The following is a 10,148-nucleotide window of genomic DNA, read 5'->3' as shown; positions in this document are numbered from 1 at the left end:
TAATACATTACAATATTGCATTACTCCCTAAAAAAGGTAACTAATTGTGTTACTTATTACATTTGCATTACATAAATTTTGCATTACTATTATTTATTTGCCCTATTAAAAAAAAGGGAAAAAAAGGGGAAAAAAGCACAAAAAAAGCACTATAAAAGTGGTGGAATATCACATGTACACTATATTCCAAGTCTTTTGAAGGTATATGATAGCTTTGAGTGAGGAACAGACTGAAAATTAAGGCGTTATCCACTGATACTCAAATCTCAAATCTCATTCACCTCTGGTCACAGAAGAAAAAAAGTCATATGTGTTGGTGAGTAAATGATGACAATATTTATTTCAGAAGAAGTAGTCATTTAATAAAACATTTAATAAAACTTTAAGATATCAATATCTATTTTTGACAATTTAAGTTTGCAGAAATCAGTGCATGCCCACAACTCAAGATAAACATCCAGACAGAAGAAAACTAAGTGCAAGGATAAGTGAACTAAAATTAAATCCAGTAACCACTTTCTGTCTGAACCTCACCTCCCAGATCTATGATGAATTCCCCTTCCATGCTCCGTCTGTCAGTTCAGCTCTAGTGTAAATACCAAAAGCCTTTAGTGAATCACATAAGACAGCAGGAGTGGTGTATAGACTCCTATAACTCATCCGGTATCTGTTTGCATCTATGGATCCTACCCTTCTGTTGCTGTGATTTCATCCCCTCTAGGTCTCCCTCTGTGGGATGCCCATCTCCAGACAGAGAGATGCAGGGCTGTTGGGAGTGTCTGGTTTCATGCTGTTAAGCCTACATGAACTCATACTGACAGGGTAGGAGGAGAGGAGTGTTTCTTGGATGTAAGTATGAGCATAGTTTTCAATGTCTCTTACTTCAATGGGTTGAGAACTTTATAGCTATAACTTGAGCTGCCTGATGCATTGAATCATATATAATTCCAGTAACTTAATAAACTACTGTTGTCTAATAGAACAATGCTGAATCCAGTGTGTGTACATTTTGTGATGAGTGATTCAACTCGCAGCAGCAAGTTTCCTTGAATATTCAAGTTAATAAGTAAAAGTAGGCTACTTCACCAACATAAGTAACAGAATAGAATAGAAAAAAAAACACTATGAAAATGATCAATAAAAATTCTATAAAATGATCTTCTATGACACATCTGGACTTCTAAATCAAATCTCATCATTGGCAGACGTATACAGTGTATGATTCTCTTACTGTATATCTAAGAGCACAGATTCAAGTATTTCAGATTTGCAAAATAATATCACACAAGCAAGAGTTTACGATTTGCTTTTATGCAACAGTTCAATAAATAAGAAGTTAATTGGAGTCATCTGGTGAACTTTTGAGAGCTCCAGGGTTTACAGATCAAACTTCCACATTTTTTGTATTCTCGCCCCATGGACAGTCGGATTGGCAGAGGGGCATCATCAAAAATCAAAAGCGCATTATGGATGATGACGTTTTTGGCAACAGGAAACGCCACAGCCCTTTTCTCTAGTCATGTAACACAGATTTAATTTTTCCCCCCATGTTTCTACTGCATAGACAGCCAAGTTTTATTAAAAGTCCATCTTGCCAGCAGTGAAACTTTCCTTTAATAATGAGCAAAATTACATTTACAATTTAGACACAACATTGTCAACGAAAACACTTCCAAGTGAAGCCAAAGCAGAATTGTCTCTGAGCAACACAAAATGAACGAATACCTGAATAAATCAGTGTGGTTGAACAGTCACTTGTTTCATTTCTAAATAAATCACAGTGGTTTAATTAATAAGTGAAGTAAGACAGCATTGTGGAATGATGTCAGACATGAAATGCTGTGTATTCATGTGCTTCACAGTGGCATGAATTCTCTTCCATAGACAACAGAGTACAGAGAATAAAGAAATCTAGGAGTATATTTTATTGCCAATTTTTAATTTATTTTGTATTTTATTGTCTCAATCAAGTTTAATTTTTGGCCCTTTGTTGTAAAAAGTTTGGGCACCTCTGGCATAGAGAATAAGAAGCAGGATGAGGCTGAGGGCCGTGAGAATGGTGCAAGGCTGGTGCCGTGATTGATAATGAGCCATTCATTGGTGCCTAAGGCCAGGAGGAAGAAGGAACACACTGTCAAAGAGTCCTCGCCACTGTGGGGAATCGGCGGTGCCATCGAGCATGGCTGAGCAGATGGCAGTGCGTTTTGGGAACCGGTCCGTGAGGGACTGCCTCTTTTACTTTTGTTTTGTGTCTGTTTATTTATTAAATTATTGTTGAACGTTCACCAGTTCCCATCTCCTTCTTCCCTGATCTACGAACTGTGTTACACAGATGTTAAAAGGGGTTCAGGTCTTCAGGGAGTGACAGTCTCAGAGACAGTGGATGTCTGAGAAGCAACAGCTGTATCAAATCCAGTGGCAATTGAGAGACAGTGACAGTCTCCAATGCAGTGAGAATCTCTGATGCGGTGACAGTCTCAGAGAAAATGGAAGTTAAAAGGCATTTTGAGAGGTGGTGTTGTCTCCAAGGCAGTGTCAGTCTGAGAAGCATTGTCAGTCTCAGAGGCAGTGTCAGACTCGAAGACAATCTCAGTCTGAAAGACAATGTCAATCTGAGAGGCAGTTTCAGAGGCAGCCTCAGAGCCAGTGTCAGTTTCAGAGGCAGTGTCATTTTAGAGGCAGTGTTGGTCTCAGATGCCGTGTCAATCTCAGATGCAGTGTCAGTCTCAGATGCAGTGTCAGTCAGAGAGGCAGTGCGAGTCTCAGAGGTGGTGGGAGTCTCAAACACTGGCAGGAGAAAGCAGAAATTTTATTTGTATGAGTATTGTGGTTCCTAGGATTAAAGAGGTTCATATTTAGTTGATTTCTCTCTTGGGAAAAACAGTAATTCAGTTTATCTTTAAATATCAAGCTCGCACTTTCATCATGAAATCATAAACCAGAAATTAGTGTTGGGTTCGAGTCCACCTTAGTCGAGTCTGAGTCTTTAAGTCAAAGACGGCCAAGTAAATACTATTGTATGTCATAAAATCATATCTTAGACTTGTTTTAACCTTAAAATCTTGGAAAAGCAATGTCAATTTAAATGTAACAAAAGTTACTGCATCTTGTTATTTTAATTTTTGATTTCACATCATCTCATAGTATCTTGCTGAACAATCTTAAAGTCATCATGTAATGGAAGTTATGGCTGACTTGACCTCTGTATTGTGACAAATTCAGCTTTTTTTTTTTTTTTTGTAATTTTTGACCCATGTGAACTACTGCTTCCAAGAGGTTAGAAACATTATTTTTCTTTTTGCCTCATACTTAGAAGTTGCCATTCTGTGTTTAAAAAATTACTTTCATTTTCACAGCAAAAACGAATACTAGCCTAACTTACTAGCATAAATAAAAAGTTCTCAAGCTTACTGTACATATGTAAACAGTCTAATTACTAATTACAAGTAATAGGACACCAACAGCGCTGGACTCGGTTGCACTCGCTTTAAACTTTTTTCAAGTCCGAAAGGCCTGAGTCTGAGTCATGTCAGAGTAAAAATGCATCTGTGACAAGTGCAAGTCCGTTAAAAGTTGGACTCAAGTCTGCACTCGAGTCAGAGTACCCCAACTCAAGCAGAAATTGACGTATTTCACAATACCTTTCAAAGCTGGGCTTGTCCTGAACAGAGCATCTTCCTCCTTATCAAGAATGACTTCAAGGCCTAGAGCAGCAAATTAAAAACATACAAAATATTTAAATTGTGCACTCATCAGAACAGATTTAACAGAGATAATTAACTGCCTAAATAATAATTTACTTAAATATATGCTCAGATGGACAGATGACACAATAACAATGCACTTGCCTCGATGTTTTGTTGAAAGCCACTCCAGTTGACCCTTCATTTATTTCCCGATCATTTTGTCTTTTGTCTTAATCAGTAAAGATCTTTGTCAACCTAACAATGATCTTTATTGATCGAAACATTGCTGTTTTATTTAGCAAATAAAAGAAATGGCTAAACTTTGTGTATTTCCCTTGTTTTTTTAGCATCAGAGATTCAGACATTTGAAATGTGCAAGAATGAATCGTCACAGTTTGCTCAAAAAGTGTCAGCAGTGCTCGAAGTGGACCGGTGTTGTTGACATCAGTGCAGCCAATAAATTTAATATATGTTCGTGTTGCCCTTTCATTTTCATTTTATTCATTTTTGTAGTAATCGCATTCCTTATGTGGATGAACAATGTTTATTAAACGTCTTTTTATTTTGTATTTTTTTAAATTCAATTTGAAAAAAAAGTCAAATAAATCAATCAATAAATAAAGTGAAGAAACATCAGCTTTAAAACTTGAATAATGGGTCTTTGGCAATTGTCAGCCAATAATTTAATAATTAACTGAAATTAACATTTTATTGCTAACAATAGCCTAGATATAGTATTTCTTGTGAAATGTTTGTTATATATACACATTAAAATGTGATACATTAAATTGATCAGTGACAGCTGTCACATGAAATCACTTCTGTCATGAGTTGTATATGAAGCACATGAAGATGAAGGTTCAAGTTCAAAATAGAGTTTAAGTTCATAATAACATCCACAGCTAAATCTAACGTACAAAGAAGAGAAACAACATAACATAATCATAGACATGAGCTGACAAAACACAAGAACACACATGAACGTATATACAACTGAAAACAATGATGATTAACAACACACACCTGAACTAAATGATGAAATCAAATTCCAAACTGAGGAAACATGTGACAACAATGATGTTGCCCTGATGACTGAGGTAATTCGTCTCTTAGGGGCTGTTTACTCGACACCATTTTCAACTGAAAAACGAAAAACTTTTTATGCGTTTTTGCCGACAACGGGTTTTGAAAACGGGTTTCAAAATATAATTTTTTGAAAATGATACCGTTATCATCTCCGTGTAGGCTAAACTGCAAAAACGCCAATCTATGAAATCGGTTACGGCATGCACATGTGCGTATTAGGCTACGTTTTTATTCTACCCACCTTATTTTTCAACGCGGAAATAATGTGTTTTTTGTGAATGTGCGAGACTTCCGAATCCAATTTATTAGCCGCTATAGGGAAATGATGAGAAGAATATCAATATCATGTTGCAGTAAACTGTAAAAAATAAGGTGGATAGGCATGTGCGAGGCGAGTGCTCATGTGCGCAGGCGCGTAGTCTTTGTTTACAAAGTGACATCGCCAACTACTTGTCTGGCATGCGTAATACAGCGATTTAGTCGTTTGCGCTGATCCGTGTGAACAGGGATAGTTTTGATAACGTTGTCATCTGTACAAAGAAAAAACATTACCGTTCGATACAGTTGTGGTGGTCAAAAGTTTACATACACCTTGCAAATTCTGCAAAATGTTGATAATTCCTTGTTGTTTAATAAAATCTAAATGTAAAAGGTGACCCCGTTCAAAACTTACCTGGATGATATTTTGTTTTGTGACGAGTCCCTTATTCGTCCTAAATAGTTTAACTGTCCACTGTTCATCAGAAAAATCTTTCGGGTCCTGCACATTCTTCGCTTTTCCACCATCTTCTGCATATTTGAACCTTGGGTGACAGACATTTATATTATGGAGGACCAAATCTTCTAATATAAAAATATATATGAATAAATAGGCTAAATATTTATGCAAAGAAATTAAGAAAAAAAAAAAATGAATCGTGCTTAGAAATAAATGCATACACTATCTACAAATTCTGTCTTTCTGTCTGTGCTCCACATGAGGGCAGCGTTAACTAATTGTAGAAGTTGCTAATGCAGATTTGCTGTTGATTATTCAATTGGAGAAATTATTTAAGAATTGAAGGTGAAAGCTGCAAATTTATCTTATTATTTAGTTTAACATGATGTACTAAAAGAACTAAAATTTAAATCAAATTAATAAAAAAAAACTATGTAGATATTTTATAGACATTTGTATCATGTCATATATACACATTTCTATTTTTATATTGCTCTTGATTAGTTTAACTGTTAAAGTAATAAGTTAGAAGTAGACATTATGCAACATATTAAGCCTTTTTCAATACAGTAATGTGGGGAAAAAAAGATTTTGGCACCATAAAATAATCCCTAAACGGCTGTCAATATCAAACAAAAATATTTCATTTGAAGGATCTAAAGATTTTCAATAGCAACCTGTGTGTTACTTTAAGAGAGCAATCATACATCTGTGTTGTTTTATTTTTTCTGTTTTTGATATGATTTAATTTTATAATTATTTATAATCATTAGTCATTTATGTAGATGTCATTCATTTATTCATATTATTTGATTTACATCATTTATCATTTATTCATGTTATTCATTTATGTCATTTATTTTTTTATATTTTATATTACTTATTATTTCTTTTTTGTTTAAATCTTATGATTGTGTGGTTTTAAGGGATGTTTGTCTTCATGATTTAGAGATAAGAGAATGTCTCCATTTCAAAGTTTTTAATGTCACAGCACCATGTTGTGAAGCAGTAATTTTCCATTGTTTTTCTCTTGGTATAATAACACTTGCTTGAATTTTACTGGTCAGACAACGTCTGAGCATTGAAACATACTAAGTTTATTCAATAAACTCTGCTCTTTTTATTATCATCACTTTGTCTCCTGCTTCTGCTCTTCCCTTGCTTTCTCAGTCAAGCTCTCCGGCTGATAGAAAACTTATATCTTCTGGCAGGGATTCGCCATCCGTGGTTGGATCTGATATATTTGATATTTCTGACACAGAGATCCATCCGATCTAACATTTTGACACAATCTAACAAATTTTAAGTGTTTTCAATCACTGTATATAAACTACATTGCCAAAAATATCAGAGATGAAGTAACTTCTATCAACTGCATGCCTTATTGCATCTTTAATGTTTGTTTGTTTTTGTTGTGGGTCACATGAGGGCTACAGAAATTTGAAAAAGTGTGCATCTGGATCAGAGTGATCCAATCCTGTTTTGTTTTTAATAACCAAAACAAAAGTAAGATGGATTACATAATCCTGGATAGCAAAACATGGGATTTCCAAATCTAGATAATTCTGAACCAAATTAAACTTTTTGAACAACTGGTCCCTGATGCTCAAATCAAGTGTTCTGGTGTATTACTACAAATGACCAGTAGGTTGAGCCGTTGTGCTGCCAGTACACTATATGAGATGAAATGACAGGTGTTGAGACAGGTGGATCCACAGCTTCTGTCTGGGAATGGAGTTCAAGCTCAAGTCTGTTAGTCATATCTCAATATACACATTTAAAGATCTATTTTAGTTTCCTTTAGATGCAGTGTCACTCATACAAATCAGAACATTGCTATTTGTGACCCTGGACCACAAAACCAGTCATAAGGGTCAATTTTTTAAAAATTGAGATTTATACATAATCTGAAAGCTGAATATCCTAATTGTTTTTGGCATAAAAGAAAAATCGATAATTTTGACCCATACAATGTATATACCCATGTGACTTATTACTGGTTTTGTGGTCCAGGGTCACATTTTTTAATATATCTATAATTTGTTATATTATATTATATTATATTATATTATATTATATTATATTATATTATATTATATTACTTATGAGGATTTTACTGAATTTGGCATGGCAAAATTCATAGTATGATAAACCTGACTTGTGTTTGACCTCTCAAGTAATATTAAATTAAGCAATACATCATGTCACAGACTACTTAGTGTCTCTAGTCCATTACTGAGTTTTTATTGTGAATTACAACTCTGAATACACTATTGTTGCATATGATGTAGTCTATTCTATACAAAGCCTTTTTGTATTGGCAAGATCCTACACCAGATTTATCTTCTTCCAAAAATCCTGGAAATACACACACAAGACCAAATGAAGAGAGAGAACAGAGGATCTCGTCATTTGCATGAATGCAGTCTATTCATTTAATTTCCTGTTTTCATCTTCATATTTTCAGAAAAGATGACTTAATGCAGTTCATAGAACATTGTGAAATAGTACTTTGTATTTCCAGTGGAGCTGAATCGGTTTCACCAAGAGTGAATAACACTCCTCTATTCTCTAAAAGACAAATTCTAAGCCCGTAGGCCTATATATTCTCAGTTATAGCCCACATATTGAACACATAACATTCCCGCATCAGTATATGGTCAGCATTCATGAAACCTGTTTCTCAAAAGTGAATATTTTGATTAATCTCAGTGAGTTGAATCGTTTGAATCCTTTGACCAAAATGATTCATTTGCTGATTCTTTCGGTGTCACGAGGGAGTCATTGAATCACTTCCTCAACCAATCATGACCAAAATGCCATCTTTTATTAAAATTTGCATGTCGAATTTATGAGACTGCAGAAAGAGTGTCTCAGTTCATTCAGTACGTTCACAAACGAAATGGCTGAATCGATTCAATTCAATTCACATTTATTTGTATAGCGCTTTTTACGATACATATTGTTTCAAAGCAGCTTTACAGAGAACGCATGTCAACATTACAATTTACAGAATGCAGTTAGCTAATAATGTAATAATTTAGGCAATTTAATTTACAATCACTGTTAGCAGTTTAATTGAAGGTGGAAGCAATGAGCTCCTGAAATAATGAATTACATATTAACAATAATTAGGATATATCATTAAGTTCGTTCACAATGAAAACGTTCAGTTCCTCCAAGGGCGTTCAGACTTGATCAATCAAAGGGCGTATTTGTAAAATGAAATGCTCCTTCAAAGTCTGCACTTTGTTTATAACGATTTGTTGAAAACACCGACAAACACTACCAGACACCAGAGAGTCAAGTATTGGCTGTTGTCACTTCTGGGAGGTCGTAAATTAACGCTCTCAGAAAGCACTCTTGGTTACCTTTTGAAATGGGATAGGCCTATCCCAACACGGGCAAAGAGAAAATCTACATCATGTTCGGTCATGGTGTTGTTGCAATCATTTGACAGATGGCCTGTGAAGTAATAAACAAATTCAATATAGCTGCTTAATTTTAAGCCATATATTGAACAGCTTATGTAGGCTAAATGCATGACTTTCTAAAACAGCTAAGTAATAAAATGTTCAAACAAGCTCTTTATTAAAATCACTAGACTAACCAGTGATTTTAATAATGGGGTTGTCTGAACATATTAAACAGTTGTTTATTTAATTCGTTTAATTACATTTCTCTAGATGATTTCGAGCATCCACCTATAGTAGCCTATTACACAACGCAAGACCTGCCTTAGTCTACTTAGTGAAACTTTTTCACTCCTGTCAGCGTGTTAAGGTATAGTAAACGTGACTATTATCCATCATTATGTTTAAAATCAACCGTTAGTTTGGTCATAACCATTTTTATCCCCCGGGAGTGTGACAGTTGGGAGAAGTTGGCAGAGTGTTACAAGTTTAAGGCGAAGTGATGATCCTACCTGAGGCGTTTCTCAGGTTTCATACAAGACACCCGTGCGTAAGCGACAGCTGCCCGGAGCCTGGACTTTCTCCCAGACCAGCAAAAGTTTCAGCGTGGATTTGAACGAACACTAACCTTCGGACCTAGGATACAAGAAAAACCGTTTTTTCTTGCTGAGAAAGGTAAAATAAAATTGGCAATTTTGATGGTCGTCTTGTACTGGCAACAGCTTTTAGTAAATTGGTTGGTTGAAAGTGCTACTCTTGAATTTATTAGTCTTGAATAACTTGGCATTAGAGTTTGAACTTAATATAATCTGGTTGCGTTGTGCTTTTATGCAGCATAAACAGTTGAATAAGCATTTCCAGATATTCTGTTGGTCCAAAACGTGAGCTATACCTGTCTTTTTTGCCGTTACAACACTTTCTAAGTATCATTTTTTTTTTCTTGTCGGTTTAATATTTCTTTATTTTTTCTGGTTCTATTATTATATATTCTATTTATATTATTGGAATAGTCCAGCATTTACACAGTTCACCTTCTGAGCCTATTGGTTGAAATAAGTGCTCTGTAAGACATTCAAATATGTTAATATGTTTACACCTTACGTGTTTTAAGTAAACACCTCTAGTTTAATGACATTATATATATATATATATATATATATAATTTGTTCAGAATAATTTCCACAGAACTATTGATTATTTCCAGAAGCACTGATTGCACTAAAGAGGTCACAGTCTGCCAGGTTC

General features: G+C 34.9%; 1 long non-coding RNA gene across 1 annotated transcript; it reads right to left on the bottom strand.

The window, feature by feature from the left end:
• Positions 1 to 1,208: 1,208 nt before the first annotated feature.
• Positions 1,209 to 5,172, bottom strand: LOC127509251 (uncharacterized). Its single transcript, XR_007929184.1, has 3 exons — positions 4,710 to 5,172; positions 3,642 to 3,704; positions 1,209 to 2,787 (listed from the first exon to the last, which is right to left on the bottom strand). It is a non-coding gene; the product is annotated as an uncharacterized LOC127509251 (long non-coding RNA).
• Between the last annotated feature and the right edge of the window lie 4,976 nt (positions 5,173 to 10,148).

This window comes from Ctenopharyngodon idella, chromosome 3 (assembly GCF_019924925.1).
Source record: "Ctenopharyngodon idella isolate HZGC_01 chromosome 3, HZGC01, whole genome shotgun sequence".
In the NCBI taxonomy this organism is placed as follows: Eukaryota; Metazoa; Chordata; class Actinopteri; order Cypriniformes; family Xenocyprididae; genus Ctenopharyngodon; species Ctenopharyngodon idella.
Note: the sequence above shows the minus strand (reverse complement) of the source record. Positions and strands in the feature narration are given on the sequence as shown.